Genomic DNA, 18,704 nt, shown 5'->3' with positions numbered 1-18,704 from the left:
CAGAAACCAATTATTGTTTTTTAAAAATGATCAGCTAAGGCCAGGCGTGGTGGCTTACACCTGTAATCCAAGCACTTTGGAAGGCCGAGGCAAGTGGATCACTTGAGGTCAGGAGTTTGAGGCCAGCCTTGTTAACATGGTAAAACCTCATTTCTACTAAAAATACAAAAAATTAGCTGAGTGTGGTGGCACATGCCTGTAATCTCAGCTACTTGGGAGGCTGTGGCAGGAGAACCACTTGGACTTGAGAGGTGGAGGTTGCAGTGAGCCAAGATTGTGCCACTGCACTCCAGCCTGGGTGAGAAGAGCAAAACTCTGTCTCAAAAAAAAAAAAAAAAAAACTCAGCTAAGCAGAGGCTGGTGGGTTTTTATACCTGACAGTTCCTTTCTTAATATTTCCAAAGTTTGTTTCACTGATTCAGAATGACTTTTGAAACCATTATTTAATTAATTTTTTTTTACCTGCCGTCCAGCATGTTCTGATTTCTGCCTTGGCAGGAACAAAACATTAATCTCCTCCCATAATCCTGACATGCAGGATTGGCACAGCATTTATTAATTCACCTTTCACTTATATTGGTTTTCTTTTTAGCTGCACTGCATCCAACATCTCAGACTAACCATATCTTTTTTTTTTAGCATAATATAAGATAGGGTCAAACCATTACTTCTTGAGCTGGGTTTAATAAATAAAACTAATAGCTGAGATTGATTACCCGTGTAGACAGCAAACTACAAAACCCAAGATGAATTGTGTAATTTGCAGCTCTCTATGACATGTATTAAATTTTGAGACATAAGATAAATAATTCATGTAAATAAGAAAGTGAGGACACCCAAGAATGAAGTTTGTGGTTATCCTTTAACAGCAGGTGAAATAAACAACCAATTTCGTTAACTTTTGATTTAGGCCTTTTAAATACATTTTTACTAACCACTGCCTAATTGAGACTGCTGTATAGATTAAAGAAATTCTGTTATTTGTCCTTAACTAGAGACATTTTAAATTAAATATCTAGATCCCTCAAAAAGTGATCACTACATTTACATCTTATTTACACTAAAGTCAGCCTACCACCTTGAGATTTAGAGAATTGAAGTCCCTTAGATAACTAGGGGAGGTTAAAAAACAAAAACACAAAAACAGCAGGCATAAATGATAAGGTATTAATTTTTCTTCTTTGGTACCCGCCAAGTAGAACCCAGTGGATAAAATATGAAGCGTTGAATGTTGCTTACACTTCTTATATGCCTAAATTAGTATGCCTGATATTATAATTTAACCAAACAAGCTTTTCAACTTGCAAGACGGGGATTTAAAAAGTCCACTCATTCATAGGGTGGCTTCATGGTTTAATTAGATTTGAAGAAGCCAAGATAATCTTGAGATCCTCTGAAGAGGATGTATAAGAAATGATATGGCTGTTTTAATGAAGAACTGTACCCGTCTCCTCTGCCACTGGGATATTCCTGCCTGGGATCCGAGAGTGGTCAGATTTTTAAGCCATCAAGAACAGAACCTTTGACCAGGTGGTGTAGATTTCTGACCCCAGGGATACAAAGAGACCTTCCAGGTCTTCCATAGTTCAGAGTACTGGTACTCAGTGTTCAGCAGTGGACACGATGCTGTGGTCAGTTAAGTCCTACCTGAATGTCTACAAGACAGCAGACTAGGTTTTTCTGGAATGTTCTAAAGGCAAAGAGGGTCCCTGCTTTCCAAGATTTACAGTTTGTGATGAGAACTGTGAGTAGCTAACATGATGTTTTTTAACCTTTAGAAGAATTTTTATTATTATCCCCATTTTACAGATGAGAAAACAAAGGAACAGAAACAAGAGTTTGGTGATTTGTCAGGTGCAGCCTTCACCTCATTCTCCACCCTGCTGTTTACAGAGCTGTAAAGAGACTTGCAACTGAGGATTTCTTTGGGGTTAAATGTTGTTCTTCTCATAGGATTAAAGGTTAGCTAATCTCTACCAGGTTTGAATTTTAGAAATTCTATTTGTTTAAAAGTGCTGGAATAATGCCAGTTCTGGGTATAATTTCTCCTGAGTAACCATACTTACTTGGGGTAGAATCACCTGAACTGGCTCAGTTTCTGCAGACACTGTATTGAGCTACAATAACCAAGGAGTCCCATACTATATACTGTATCAAACCAGTCTTTGAAATTTTTTGTGAAGATTGGAAATGAGGCAACGTTTTGTGTACTATTTAACCTAAATAGAGTAAAACAAAAGTTTTATATAATCTGAATAAAGGAAAAATTTAAGGGACTCAATGGGTGTCTTTGAGATCCTTCCAGCAAGTTAGCATCCACAGCGATCTGGGGGCTACTCTCTAGGCCTAGAGATCGAGTCACCTATTGCAGCTCCACCTGCTTCCCTCCCCCATCAAATATGAAACCAGCACCTTCAATGTCAAGCCCTTTACTCAGGGCTTTTTTTTTTTCTTTTTTCTTTTTTTGCCTGCAATTATTGGTGTGTTTCCAAGCAGGCGACTTCTGCAGCACCCAGTCTAGGTTATATGAAGCAAAAAGAAAACCGAAGAAACTCACATCTGCATCATTTATTGGGTCTCAAGGTCCCTGGAGGCTTTGCTTTCTTCTCTCTACCTTTTAAACTCTTCTGTTTGTTCTACATATCATGCATGTCCAGGGGTTTTGGTTGTGCTCAGTGAGAAATAGGGAAAAGTGAATCCACTCCATCTTTCCGGAAGTGGTAATCCCCTCAACTTGCCTTTTTAAGAACTGTGGTTTTATACACAGAAGCCACTTTTAGTGGCTTTAAGTTCAGCAGCATTAAGTACATTCACAATGCTGTACAACCATCACCATCATCCCTCTCCTGATCTTTTTCATCAACTCAAGCAGAATTCTTATACTCATTCAACAATTCCCCATTCCCCTCTCCCCCTAGTGCCTGGTGACTTCTACTTTCTATATTTATGAATTCGCCTGTTCTAGATATTTTATATAAGTGGAATCATATAGTATTTGTTTGTGATGAGTTTATTTCACCATACCACAATGTCCTCAAGGTTCATCCATGTTGTAGCATGTGTCAGAATTGCCTTCCTATCTAGGGCTGATACTCAGCTGTATGGATATAGAACATTCTATTCATCCATTTAGTCTGTTGATGGACACTTGTGTTTCCTAACTTGCCTCTTTAGTGCTGAGAGCTGACGTGAGGGGGAGAGTGGAGGTTCGTGAAACTCTTTACCTTGGTTTCCCCTACTCCTTTCCCTCTGTAGTAAAGGAGGCAGAAGAGAAAGAGCCTGACTTTTAGGATGCAAGTCCTGGCATCCTGGATCAATCTTCAGCCCACTTTCCTTTAAGCAGCCTGATAGAGGCTATTGTACAGCTTATGTGGTTGGCAGACTGGTGCTTACTGACGTAAATAACCTTCCAATATGGATTTATTCACAATGTAATCTGATGCTTTTTAAATGCCAAAAAGAAAAAAAAAAAGATATTGTGAGTCTGTGCACATCCCCGCTCCTTCAGGCCTCATCAGTCCCTGCCAGAGCACAGCCTTACTCCGACTGCCTGGTGTGGTCACTGAGCCCCAGAGAACCAGCCATCCAAAACTGCAAGGGAAAACAAATCCAGGAAAACCCTACATACGTCAGTGAATGCATCTACATCAATCACATCTTGACTGAAGCTACAGTGAAGGTACCCAGTCATAGTTCAGGGTACCATACAAAAAACGTGCAAAAAGACTGTGGACCCTGAGGAACTGAGAATAGTGTGGCTCACTGATAGGAACTCGGACACTGTAAAGGCAAGTGTACATCTGCATTCTGATGTGTGCTCCATGTTCCTCAAGGGTTGAGTTGATGTGGACAGAACTTCTTGTGGTGACCCCCATACTCCTAATCAAAAGTGAACCCTCCACAAATACTACCTGACCTGTTGTGATTATTCCTAGTAAAACAACCCCAGCTCCTCCACAAAGTTAAAATTGGCGGTTTCACTGCCATCAGGGTTTAAGGTTGGTGGTTTTAATTAAAGATACTGAGTATTTTAGGGTAGGAGATTGTTTTATTTTGTTTTCCCAAAACATTGTGATGGACTATGTCACAATATATGATGAACTCCAAACATTGCGATGGACTCTGAGATTTTAGATACTGGCTCTGGTTTCCTCTGTTAATTCTGTTCATGAAAAAAATTAGACATGGCATTCTGAAAGATCTGAAGATCAGGAGAAGTCTAATCTTCATTTATACCAACATCTGGAGACTAAACTGCTGAGAAAGGGCTCTTGGCCCCATTCCAATAACTTGTAATTATTGAACAAAATATAGCAAATATAATTACATTAAAGTCAGGATTAGAAGATAGAGTGGGAAATCACTAGATACAGAAAGAGAGAAGAAATTCAAACCTGGAGTGGAAATGAGGTAATGAGGTTAAGGCTATCCATAGGGCCGGAGGACCCCAATTTAAGTTCAGAGGAATGGAAGCAAGTTGGGATTTTAACACCCACATGCTTCCGATAGGTCCCATCTCAGTCAGGGAGCTGGAGGGCTGGGATATAGCCAGAAACTTTAAGGACCTGTAAAATACATGAAGGAGAGACTAGAAGTTGGCAAAATAATAATAATAATAACAATAATCTACTAAATCTAGATTCTTCTCCTCTGGAAGAACTGGATGGCAAACTTTGGATTCAATTGGAAAAGGCCTTAGGAAAGGATCTCTTGGCATGAGAAAATTCCAAATCTTTCCTAAGCAAAGACCCTTGTCTGGGTCATGCATTTATCTGTTTTCTAAAAATTAGGATTAATTGAAACAAAGCAAGTAAAAAAATCAAGTTGTGATTTTTTTTCTGATGCACATGAATTGGATCATCATCATCCACATTGTCAGTCCTCATTAATATCACAGTTATAATTCTCTAAATGTGATCACCGACACTCCATGCTAGACTTCTTATAAACAAATCATAGGAGTGGCTTTCTCCAAAACAACATTTATAAAACAGGTAAGTAAGGGTCAGGTAAAACTCCTGTATTACTAATCAACCTGTTGTACTTCATCAATAAAATGATTAAGAGCAACTTAACATTGTGATATGATTTGGCTATGTCCCCACCCAAATCTCATCTCGAATTACAGTTCCCATAATTCCCTCATGTTGTGGGAGGGACCCAGTGGGAGATAATTGAATCATGGGGGTGATTTCCCCATACTGTTCTTGTGGTAGTGAGTAAGTCTCATGAGACCTGATGGTTTTATAAGACCTGTTTTCATTTTATTATTAATAGCATCCCTTTTTATTCTCAAAAATGTCCAAATTTAGCAGGTAAATTATATGGTCTAGTAGTTTCATTTTCAAATTAATTTAAAATATAAATACAGCTATTTTAGATATTACATCAAGTTTTAAAATGTGACCGAGGTTATGATCCAGAAGCCGTGAATGCCCCTCCCTGCAGGTAGGACAATAAGCAAATCCCTGCATTCACAGGATCCCAAGTACTATCTTAAAGAGGAACTAGATGATTTCATATTACTTTTCCGTTTCTCCAGATGACAACTGGAGAATTGTTGCTGCATAAGAACAACAATAAATAGTTAAGTTGAAGCAAACCACCTCTTTCTGTATGTGTTGAATAGCTGCAGGAAATACTCAAATCCTCCTGGATTGTCCACTTGTTGTGGGACTGGCACGGGGTTCTATGTCTGGGTCTGTGAGATAAGCTGATCCCAGGCCTCATGTCACATGACCTGGCTAGTATCTGAAGCTTTTGCACTGCATCTTGTTATTAAACCTGCATGAGAGTCATTATTTCCATCATTACAGAAAGGACAAACTATCTCCTCCAGGGAATCTGGCAGGACCCTCTAACTAACACTATCATAAAGCAGCTCCAGAAGTCACTGTCATCAGCTATATGCAATTAGCTTCTGAAAAATTCTTCGGCCATAATTTATAATTAATACTGACAAACTGACAATAGAATGCTGTTCATTTCCAATGTACTCCTAACAGAGATATAAGAGAACATGTTCCAACAGGATAATTTTGTCTTTTTCAGGAACCTTCTGGTTGTAATAGAAAACCAGAAAACCACTGATACTAACTTAAAGGAAAATTTAGTGTAATGTTTGGGTGGAGGCGGGGATCTCAATGCCAATGGTAGAAAATGCAGTTGGATCTCCTCATGAGTAGGAAAGCTCTCAGGAACTAAGTGAGCCATCACTGCTTCTCTAAGAATCGACTTTATTCTTTGACATTTCTCTGCAGATTAGCATTTCTGCTGAGTTGTACACAGAGGCCATCAAAGGCTTTCCCCGTGTGGCTTTCCTTACTTCCTAGTTCAAATGCCCAGCCCCACCCTCTGGACTCTAGTTCTAAATTCCTAGGAGGAAACAAATCTTGCTGACTCACGAGCTAGGCACCATGTGCCAATGACCACATCAACCATCTATGACCAGAGACTCATGTAGTACACAAAGGGGTCCCCTGGAGCCTGACAAAACTCCCAAGAAACCTACAAATGGATAGTCATGCGCATTTTTATTGTATGTCTCTAGTACTAAGAATGCCTATTTTCTATTTTTCTCAAATACATTTCAAAATAAGTTGGGCATATGGGCACACAGAAGCATCATGTTCTGAGTAGGTAGTAATGCCATTTTAGCACACTCAATTGTGCCTCTAAAAGCTTCTGTACAGAAGTAGATTAGATTGTGTCATTCATGAGAACCATGCCAAAAGCCCCCAACTAAGGCAGCCACTGTAAACTCACATTGAGGAGGTTGGCATCTTTTATTCTCTCTCCTGTCTGCTGTCATCTGGATATTCTTGCCTCAGACCCTATGAAGATTCCGTGCCTCCCACCATCTGTAAGCTTTCCTGTCCTGCCTACACCAGCCCTCAGCTGGAATGAAAAAGGGGGTCTTTAATATGGGGACTGAAGACATCATAAATAGTTTCCTTAGCAGCTTGTCAAAGTCCTGCCAATCAGATGTCCTTGATTTCTAAGCAACAAGAAAAGCTACTGAAATTTTAAGGGGACCAAGACAAAACTATATCAAGGACATGTGTAAGTTTTTATATATTTTTCTAATATTTTTTAACCTTGATGACTCATATCTTTTAAAACTCGTTTGCCTTGGTGATTTGTTTTATTCTTGTTGGTTTTTTTTAAACCAGTTAGAATCGCCTTATTGGCTATTTTTGATTCAAATAGAAGTGGAAGTGATTCTTTTTAAGAATGATTTCACACACAATGAGATAGAGAAAATGGGAGTTTTTCTATATTTTTCCATTACTTTATCACATTCAGCAGTTGTTTGTCTTTTAGTATAAGGATTTGGTTAGAACATTAAAAATGATTGCTTAAAGGATGAGACCCAGTTGCAGTTCCTGTGAATTAAGCCTATGTTACTGTCTTTTGAAGAATAATACTGTTTAAAATTTCACATTGTTATGAGTTCATATAGTTTAGAGTTTCAGTTCAAAGTTGAAAAACACCATTGATTTCCCTTTAGTAGGGAGAATAAAATAATTTGATAATTTGAAAACTAAGCATACTTTTCATAACATTTAATGTTTTATATTTAATCCAATTCATTAAACATTTATTGAATATATACTATGGACTAAAGCATAATAAAGATTAGAAAGATGAAAAAACTTATAGATTCTCCACCCTCCTCCCCACCAGACATCCATGAGTCCATATACCAGCTGAAATGACAAAGATAAATATAATGCAAGACAAATTGCAATACACATGAGAAGAAAGGTATAAAGTTTTTGGAAAACATGGTGAGAGATTAGTTTAAGGAAAACAAGGGGAGGTGGAATTTAAGTTAAATTCTGGATTTGGGGTAGGCCATCTCATTAGCATCCTCGGTAAAAATGTCCAAGATCACTAGTTCCTCTAAGTGTGACCTTGACTTCAGAAAACACATAGTATTGTTAAATTGATTTTCAACCCAGAGGCAAGTCAGAATCATTTAGAGGATTTTGTTCAATATACACATTCCCAACCCTCCTTCCCCCAGATTATTCACTGATGAGAACTGGGAAGGATTTGGGCATTAACAATGCTCCCCCTACCCCAACCCAAAGACATATAGAGCAAGACAAAGTGTGAATGCCACGGTGAAGTCTATTTAAAGAGATGTACACCAATGTGCAACACAGTTTCTGAAAAAACTTATTTTGAATAGATAAAGGTTTCTTGAAACAATCTATTTGACCCTTAAAACTGGAAATGTATTAATATAGATCATTTTTATTTAAAGTTTTCTTATTTTTATTTAAGTTTATCTGGTATGTATTTATGAAATGTACTTTAGTCCTTTCTGGAATCAAGTGGAGGAAAAAAACAAAATAGGTATGTTAAAATAGAGAACATAAGACTAATGGAACAGGCTCCTTGTGGCAATAAAGTACCAAATAATAAATGAGACCTAAGGCCATGCCAGAAAAAGCTAAAGTCACATACCCCTACCCTTATAGAATAAACTATGCTCTAATTGCCACAAGTTTTTCTAATTCTCTAGCAGCTAAACAAGCACTGGCCTCAAGATAAGCAGTACTGAAACAATCGTAGCTCATTGAGCACCAGATGCTGACTAACCGACCCCTCTGTTCCACAAGCCACAGCTACAGCTTTGATTGGACAAGACTGATTTCAGTAACTTTCTCCTAATAAGAGACCACTGACCATATTCTGGTTCTGTCTGGTTTACAGAGGCTGAGGCACTGAGTGCCTTCACGTCCCTGCTTCACCTTTTGACATATAGAGCTTAATTGGAATGCATTTAAATGTGAAGTCTCCACACCAAAGTGAACAAGGGATGTACTAACATCCATGTTTGCTTACTATTCATGCACATGCCCCCTCTTCATGGATATTTATAGCTCCTCCTACAAAGTGTTAAATAAATGTACTTGGCCAATCCATTCAGCATAAATTCCTATCTCATCCTCCCTAGAATAACTTTTTCTTTTGGTCTCTGCCTGAGGTTACACTTCCCAGCCAGTTAGGATGGCCACTCTGCTGGCTGCAACTCCTGGTAAGAAATAAAGCTCTCCTCTCCAAATTTATAGATTTCATGATTTTAAGTTGACAAGCAGATGGCAGATATCGAAACAGAGCTAGTTAACGTTCGCTATTTCTGTGTTTGCGAGAGCCAACATTTAAGGAGTATTATACAAGGCATGGTTAAATGTCCTACTAAGCCTCAGTCCAGCCTCCACCCCATCAATCACATATCCAGATAGAACCCTCAGGCTTAAGAGAGTCTACAGCCCTGGCCGGGCGCGGTGGCTCAAGCCTGTAATCCCAGCACTTTGGGAGGCCGAGACGGGCGGATCACGAGGTCAGGAGATCGAGATCATCCCGGCTAACACGGTGAAACCCCGTCTCTACTAAAAAATACAAAAATCTAGCCAGGCGAGGTGGCGGGCGCCTGTAGTCCCAGCTACTCGGGAGGCTGAGGCAGGAGAATGGCGTAAACCCGGGAGGCGGAGCTTGCAGTGAGCTGAGATCCGGCCACAGCACTCCAGCCTGGGCGACAGAGCGAGACTCTGTCTCAAAAAAAAAAAAAAAAAAAAAAGAGAGAGTCTACAGCCCTAATGTAAAGAGCAGCACTGAGCAGTTTGAAACTTGGCAACTTGAATATAAAAATCTTAAGAATCATAACCTTACAGCACCACAGTTTGTCCATTTGAGTTCCTTTCACTTTGTCAGTGTGTCGTATAGAACTGACTTAATCCATTCCAGCTTTGAAACTAATTGTTGCTTACATAATTTAATTACATTGACAGATTAATATTTCTTATGTAATTAACATGCATTGTTGTATCTTTTCATTGGAAACATGAGTTTGCATGGAAAATGGCCAAAATCTTTATTAAAAACCTAATAAACACCAGAGACCAGCCCCCAAAAGAATGTAATCAAGACAAAGTATAAGAAAATACTTTAACTTTCCTTGACTACTTGGTACACCAAGGAAAATAAGGCTTACTATTTCTGAAATGTCTCCCTCAGCTTCTCTCATTCAAATGTAGACTCTGATCAATTTCACCATCAATGCCATTGCACAGAGATAGCGCTTTGACTAAGTAAACAAGACATATTTTTCAACTAGTACAGCCCAATGAATGTGGTTAATAATTCATTAAGTGATTAATATTTTGTAAGACTGTGTGAGAAACATTAATTAGGATAATAGCAAAAGATGGTGTACTGTTCTGTGAAAAGCAGGAAACTGATTTTTGAGGTGGTAATTCTAGAGAGCAGGATGAATAACTTCCCTCAACAAGATAACTAGATGGCTGCTGAGAAGAGTTAGATGGTCCTTCCACCATAACTCTGCTCTGTCTTCCCCAAGATGCCTCCAAACCACTGCTGAACACAATAATGTGAGAAGCAGAAGAGAAATGGAGGGAATCAGAGAAGGGATGCAGCTTCAAAGTTTAAAAAATTCTTATAATCTCATAAAAATTAAAAAGTATTTGAAATGAGTTTAAGAATCTAGTAATTGTAAAGGCTGTTATTTTTCATGTTACGCCATGTGGAGTGATTAACCTTACTGAAAAAAATTAGTAAGTGTATGACAAAAGTAAGTGGATTTACATGGCCTCCTTATACTCGCTCTGGGCACATACTCATGCCATGACTTATCCCCCAATTTAAACTATTTTCTTCTATTTTACTTTCTTCATTTTCTTTTTCACCCAGGTAAGTATAGTTCCATGCCCCAAAGTTGACAGACTGTGAAATTTAACTGTATATCTCCCACTTACATTTTAATTGGAAAAAAATAACTTTTACATCAACAGACCAAATCCTAAGCGCAGAATTTCAGACAACAGTTAGTTGATAGAAGACATGACTTTTCAGATCTTTCCTGGCACTACTAAATTCCAGGTCTACAAACTGCCATTGACCTTGCCTGTTGCAGACTTAGTGTTTTTGAGATACAAGTTTCTTTGGAGATAAGACCAACTTTGGAGGACACTTTTATCAGCCTCACCTTGATTTAGGGAAAATCCTTATTCCTTTCCTTTTATTCTCATCTTCTCTGTGTTCAAAACCCAGGGCTTTTAGAAGCAACATTATAGTCCACTCAATTGTTCATTTATTTACAAACATTTTATGAATTCCCACAATTGTTTTTAGGTAATGTGCTGAATGGTGGTAAAACAAAAATGAACAAAGCACTGTCCCTTTCCCCAGTCACTGGAGAAGACAGTGCAATCGCGTGGTATTGGCGTTAAGACAGAAGTCTGTTCAGGGTTACACTTGGGGTCACAAAAAGTGAGTGGTAAATCCTACCTCCAATAATACCAAGATGTGTTCATATATCTACCATAGCTTAATTTTAAAAATTCTTATATTTGTATAGAATATAGCATTAGAAAAATTAGTACTACAACCATGTTTGACCAGAAACCACATAATGCCTAAAAAGTTCTGATTTTTATTACAAATATTTATTATTGTTGCTCTACTATTACATTTGGCACATCTATGGGTTTTTTTATTTCCAAAATGCTTTGCTAATCTGTAACTTATTATTACTTACAGCTTTTTTTGTTGAAAAGATTTTCCTACAGCAAGGTACAAAAAAGGCATTCTAGTGAAAACATTTTAAATTACACTAGTTACCAAAAAGACTATCTTTACGTATTACTGTTCTATTGAAATTTTTCTTTTCAATCAAATTCCATTCATTTCTACATAATGCATGTCAGTAACAGCTACCATGGAAAAATAACCACAAGCAAAAACTGTTTTTCTACCTGTTCTCATTTTTGGCCACTCCTCATGTTTCCTTCTATTTCTATTTGTGAAAGTTTGAATCCCTCCTTCTTGATGCCCTTAAATCCATAATTACTTCTTATGACAACTCTTCTGACGCCCACATTATAAATTATTCATTATTTTGAATGACGCCTTAATTTCAAATGCACTCTTGTACTCCTACTTCGTCTTCTGTATTTTTCTCCTATATTATTTTTATACTTTTAAATAATCTTGCTTTGAGACTTCTGGCATCTTTCTTTTTCTCTGAGAGATGCCCCTAGAATGCTGTTGCTACAGGGAATTTAAAAATCAAGTGATTCTGGTATTTCCCTTATTCGCTCTTTGCAGAATATTGCCTGTTGCAGACTTGGTGTTTTTGAGATACAAGTTTCTTTGGAGATAAGACCAACTTTGGAGGACACTTTTATCAGCCTCACCTTGATTTAGGGAAAATCCTTATTCCTTTCCTTTTATTCTCATCTTCTCTGTGTTCAAAACCCAGGGCTTTTAGAAGCAACATTATAGTCCACTCAATTGTTCATTTATTTACAAACATTTTATGAATTCCCACAATTGTTTTTAGGTAATGTGCTGAATGGTGGTAAAACAAAAATGAACAAAGCACTGTCCCTTTCCCCAGTCACTGGAGAAGACAGTGCAATCGCGTGGTATTGGCGTTAAGACAGAAGTCTGTTCAGGGTTACACTTGGGGTCACAAAAAGTGAGTGGTAAATCCTACCTCCAATAATACCAAGATGTGTTCATATATCTACCATAGCTTAATTTTAAAAATTCTTATATTTGTATAGAATATAGCATTAGAAAAATTAGTACTACAACCATGTTTGACCAGAAACCACATAATGCCTAAAAAGTTCTGATTTTTATTACAAATATTTATTATTGTTGCTCTACTATTACATTTGGCACATCTATGGGTTTTTTTATTTCCAAAATGCTTTGCTAATCTGTAACTTATTATTACTTACAGCTTTTTTTGTTGAAAAGATTTTCCTACAGCAAGGTACAAAAAAGGCATTCTAGTGAAAACATTTTAAATTACACTAGTTACCAAAAAGACTATCTTTACGTATTACTGTTCTATTGAAATTTTTCTTTTCAATCAAATTCCATTCATTTCTACATAATGCATGTCAGTAACAGCTACCATGGAAAAATAACCACAAGCAAAAACTGTTTTTCTACCTGTTCTCATTTTTGGCCACTCCTCATGTTTCCTTCTATTTCTATTTGTGAAAGTTTGAATCCCTCCTTCTTGATGCCCTTAAATCCATAATTACTTCTTATGACAACTCTTCTGACGCCCACATTATAAATTATTCATTATTTTGAATGACGCCTTAATTTCAAATGCACTCTTGTACTCCTACTTCGTCTTCTGTATTTTTCTCCTATATTATTTTTATACTTTTAAATAATCTTGCTTTGAGACTTCTGGCATCTTTCTTTTTCTCTGAGAGATGCCCCTAGAATGCTGTTGCTACAGGGAATTTAAAAATCAAGTGATTCTGGTATTTCCCTTATTCGCTCTTTGCAGAATATTGCCTGTTGCAGACTTGGTGTTTTTGAGATACAAGTTTCTTTGGAGATAAGACCAACTTTGGAGGACACTTTTATCAACCTCACCTTGATTTAGGGAAAATCCTTATTCCTTTCCTTTTATTCTCATCTTCTCTGTGTTCAAAACCCAGGGTTTTTAGAAGCAACATTATAGTCCACTCAACTGTTCATTATTCATTCCTGTTTTCTTCCTTTGCTCTTCCAGTTCCTTACATCTAGAGTGTTCTCTTCTGCCCCACCTAGCCTGTCCTTTAGCCACTTCCTTCAAAACCTGATACAATATTAATTTCCTTCAGACAACTCTCCTGGACTAACCTACTCCAATTTACTGTTTCTCTCGACCTCTGGGAATGTCACTATAAACTATACATTTCATTCTCATTTACTTGGAAAGTGTTTGTTTTTGTAATTTCATTCATCTATTTAGTTATACATTTTGTAATATTATTTATATAATTACTATACGCCTTTTCTAATTCCTGATTTTTCCTTATTAGTTTTAATGATAACCATTATTTTATAACATAAACATGTAATTGGTTGCTTACTATCTGTCTCTCCTGCTAGAATACAAGCCCTTTTGGATAATTGCTTATTGTTGTATCCCCAGAGCCTAAAAAATATACACAGTAATTGCTCAATTAATATTATAGTATCTTTGAAATATCATTCGGATATTAGTGAAATGAAAGTGCTCACAAATGCTTGCTGATTTTTTTAAACCCCATTTTGGCTGGAATGGCTCACACGTTTTGTAACAGGTGGGATGCATTTTGCTATAAGATGCAGAAAACCTTACCAACACAGACTTAAATCAAAAGACACCAGCTGTTTACTTAGCCATAAGTCCAAAGATAGGAAATTCTAATGTTAGTTTGACTGTCAAATGTTGTCATGCAGAACCTAGGTTCTTTCCATCCTCCTCCTTGGCCATCTGAAGTTGCTGGCTTTCTATGGTATTGCATCATAATGCCATAATGCATCATAGCCCCAAGATGGTGGCCACAATTCTCGTATTTCAATGTGTAAAGCAGGAAGCAAGGAGAGTGACATCAGTAAACAGGGAAATATTTCCTCACTCTTGTCAATATCCTAGAAATCCCTCCAGCCCCAGCAGCCTTCTCCCCATTCCGATTACAAGAACTGAGTCACATGCCTACTTCTGGACTAACAGTGGGCAGAGGGAAAGCAACGCTATTAAAGTCCGATCCTGATTCATCCCAGCTTCTTTGGCAAAAATAAAGGGAAACTGCTAGGTACACAAGCAACACTGTGCCTGCTCTTCTGCTTTGTTAAATGAACCACACTGAAGCTCTGTTTTCCACAGAATCCTCCGGCTCTTAAGATTCTTCAGGCTTTTTCTTTTTTCTGCCTACATTTTAATCATTACGTATTTTCTTTCAGATTTTTTTTCTGATTAAAATGGCCTTTTGAAACATCTACTCTGTCCACCCATACATTTCTTTTATTGAGTTCTTCCCATACTCTTATTAATTTCTGCATTCTAATTCCTTTTCTTTTCAAAAACACTGAGACATATCACATTTTTAAAGGAAGAACAAAGTTTATTTTGCCCCTTCCTTTCCACTCTACATATATATTTCAGATTCTCAACTGTATTAGGAGCCTCAGAGGGCAAGAAACCATCGTTTGCTCTCCTTATAATTGCCAGCAGCGTTTCACAGGTGCTAAATGTACTTGACGTGCCCTTCCCCTTTATGGTTAATCAGAGGCATGCAGGCTTTAATAAGAAGCAATAGGAATCAGGGTTTTACAGTCAAAAAGTACCCCTCGCATTACAAATATCCTCTACTAATTTGGTTCTATTAAATTCTCTGCATATTTGCTTCTTGCTGGTGTCAGGAAGTCCCAGAATACAGTGGATTTCCCACTTCATACCACCTTTTCCAACATCTTTCACAGAAAGAAAGGATGGACCTGGGTTTCCATGGTAACACAAGTGCGATAATTGAAGGTATCTGGCTACAGGTGAGATAACTCCCTTTCAGATTGAGTGGAGAGAGGAGAAACGAAGATTTTCTTTCCTTTTATTCTCCTGGCAATGCACTTCGGAAACTACAGGGATCCTGCAGTGTCAGTTACAGCGTTAAGTTATCACTGTCTTACAGATTTACAGCTCTTGGGCATAATTCACATTTCTTTTATATCATTTTTATTTTTTATTTCCCACCAACAAATGAATGAGGATATAAGTTATTTCTATAATCATCTCAGAATAGAGTTTATGCTGGCATCAGAATGAACATGACTAAGGGGTTATAACGAAAACAGACATCCATCTCCCCCCCAAGTCCTCTAAACTCTCTACACGTCCTGACATTCTTTTTATAGCAGCTAATCTTTCACCCAACATTTCACATACAGCCACAAATCAGGTAAGTACCATCATTTAAGCCAGAACAGGTGAGAAAATATGCTCTGACCTGTCATGTTTCTTTTGCCTCTTGGTGGTTAAAAATCAACCTTTATGGTACTGAGCATGAAATCTGAGGCCTGTCAATATAAGGCCTGTAAATAAATGAGCTGTAACCCCCCAAAGGGCTGCAGTCTCTATACTCCTTCTTATCAAAAACGTCAGCATTGATGAGAGGTCAGGGGAAATAGCCTGAGAAATGTCACAAAGCTGTCCTACTCTCTATTATGCTAAGTGGAGTGACTAAGGAGACTACTCACTATTTTTGTGACAGCTTCAGTCCAGAGCTTCTCAACATCTAGGGACCTAGGAGTCATGAAAACAGTTACTTAAGGCGACCTTCTGGACCCACAATCCCAATGCAAACTTCTCAAAAACACAAATCACTGAATCTTTATTCCTTGCAAAGTAAATGGACTTAGAGCTTCTCTGTAATGCAAGTACTAGATGGGTTGTCACGATCTAGAGAGAAAGCTTCATGCTTCCTGGCTGTATTTAACAAACCTAAGAACTTCTTATCACCAAGATGCACAATTAAAATCTTAAAAGAGACAGTCTGTCTTTCCTTGGAAAAGAAGTATAGCTGCTACTAACCTAAAGAAACCATGAATAAGCATACCAGTTTTACACAAAATATGAGACTTCTGGAAACCTAGGTGAACATCATACTTACCTACATCCTCTTGAAACATCCCTGCCAAAGTAGCTCAGATATGAAGCATCCATGTAAGTTCTCTCAATTTTAATTCACTATTTCACATTACTAGTCTAGGATGAAATAGTAGACCCTCTTCGGTTCCAATTCCCTTAAAACAGTCCTGACTCTTAATCCTTTTTATTAATATAATACCTTCACTGCTGATTCTGGTGGCTCAGATAGTACCATTCATATTTTAATGATATGTAATCAAGAAATGCTGAGTTATATTTTACTACATACACATTTTTAAATTCAGAGGACATTTGTCCTTGATAATTTTAAATGAAAACTTGGTGTGTGTTGATTATAGCAAAGTAATGCAAATATAAGTTATCCATTCTAATATAACGAAGCCATAGGGAAATAGCAAACTACTAAATTTGAGTAGTCTTTGTAGTAGTTTGACTATCGACAGAAAAGATGGTGAAAGAATACCTGGCTTTTAACTCAGACCAAAATCCCCTCTGCATGATGACCTTGTGGGAAAGAGGAAAGGGGGAGAGGTATGCCAGGCTTTAACAATAGAACTACAGAAATGTATTATTCACAGGAAATGTGCGACAGTAACGAACGGATGAGACTAGTTTGAGAAGGACATAGTTTAAAGAAAGTAAACCAAGTAACCAGTAACTGCAAAAAATAATGCAGGAATGTTTGAGGATGTAACGTCTCCTAAATTTGACGTTATGGGTGGGAGAGGGTGTGTAACTAAGATGTAATGCCAGCGACAGAACGCTAAGTTTTAAAACTTAATAGTGAAAGAAAAAATAATGTTCTGGGAGGAACGCCTGGAAGACCCATGCAACTGCTGCACGATATCTCCTTAAGGACAGGAACATTTCTCACCCTGAAGACAAAAGTCCCTGTGTTCTCGATTCAGCCCACATCCCTCAGCACCATTTCCATGCCCATCATTTAGGCAGAATGCCACGGAGACGACGTTAAAAGTGGAATTCATCATTCTGGCTTGCAACCCATCTTGTTCTTTTGCCAGAACGGAGCACAGCAACTGGCTCCTCAATCTCTGCCCCTCCCAAAACCCAGCAGCCGGGCCCTGTCTCCATCCCGCCCGCCTCTGTGGCAAGGGGCTCGCGAGCTCTGGTTGGCTTGGTCGAAGCTTCCCATCACTCGCCAACTCACCTACGATTGGTTGGCAGAGCGTGCCCGAACCGTCCCGCCTGGCGAGGCACTGGGAGGTGTGCTCGCGGATCCAGCGACAGATTTTTTCCTGATTGGTTGAAGGAGGAAGGTCACGTGGCATGGGAAGGCTCTCTTATTGGTCGTGAATGGTACCATGGGGTGCAGAGACACGACGTGGTTGGCTAGAATGAATCTCAGCTTCCCACTAGATGCCCCTAGCCGGCTGTTGCTATGAGGTGTCCCTGGGCCTTCCGGCTGCCGGTTGGGGTTCCGCTCTCCAGGTTTTCAATTCACCAGTGGCTGACAGGGCGTGGGAAGAGCTCGACTGCAGTTCGGCACTGAAAGGGGCGGATCTAGAAGAAATGTGGGCGGGTCCAGAGGATTGGGGGGCGGGACCCTGGAGACGTCAGCGGGCTTGGACTCAACTTCCGTGGTGTGTGGCGGCCTCGGGCTCGCCCCTCTGGCGCGCTGCCGGAGGGGGCTGTCACCCTCCTATCAATGTCCTAACACTCGAAAGCTTCGTTTTGTTGCGTTTACACAACTTCAGGCAGAAGCCTGTAGGTGCCCGTCCCCTTAAAGCTACACATGCTAATACAAGATAAAACCAAAGCTCTAGAAGTGCTGACTGGGTGGCATCGGGCAAAGGCCCTCGCAGCCCCTCTTGGGCCTTGGCCATCTCTCCCCTTCAGTCCTCGCCTCAGGGTAAAGCTTGGAGGTAGCTCTGGCCCTTCTACCATCGCATCTCCGCCTAATTCTGAACGTGGGAGTCGGGTTGACTCTGCGCCCAGCTCGGGCGGGAATTGCGCATGCTCGGTACGTAAGGCCTGGGGTTTGACTGGGCGCGCAGGGTTCGGCGCTGCTGGGCAGTCGCGGTGCTTGTTTATCTCCGCGCCGGCAGAAGCTTCGGAGCCGCGCAGAGCCTCTCGGGAGCCCCCGCGGCCGGTCGCCTAGGCGACGGGGACGGGGGCGAGGCTGCGCCGCGGGCTCCGCCCTGGCCGCCGGACCCCGCCCCTGGCCGCGCTGCGGCTGGGGCTCGGGCGCGCGCTCCAGCGCTGGGGG

At 39.4% G+C, this 18,704-nt stretch overlaps 1 long non-coding RNA gene across 1 annotated transcript; it reads right to left on the bottom strand.

Annotated features, from left to right (window-relative positions):
- Positions 1-258: 258 nt before the first annotated feature.
- Positions 259-18,703, bottom strand: LOC117063587. The gene is made up of 3 exons (XR_004428997.1): positions 17,646-18,703; positions 16,066-16,111; positions 259-315 (listed from the first exon to the last, which is right to left on the bottom strand). It is a non-coding gene; the product is annotated as an uncharacterized LOC117063587 (long non-coding RNA).
- Position 18,704: the final 1 nt, after the last annotated feature.

Source organism: Trachypithecus francoisi, unplaced genomic scaffold (genome assembly GCF_009764315.1).
Source record: "Trachypithecus francoisi isolate TF-2019V2 unplaced genomic scaffold, Tfra_2.0 Lachesis_group18, whole genome shotgun sequence".
In the NCBI taxonomy this organism is placed as follows: domain Eukaryota; kingdom Metazoa; phylum Chordata; class Mammalia; order Primates; family Cercopithecidae; genus Trachypithecus; species Trachypithecus francoisi.
The sequence above is the reverse complement of the archived record's forward strand: the minus strand, read 5'-3'. Positions and strand labels throughout refer to the sequence as shown.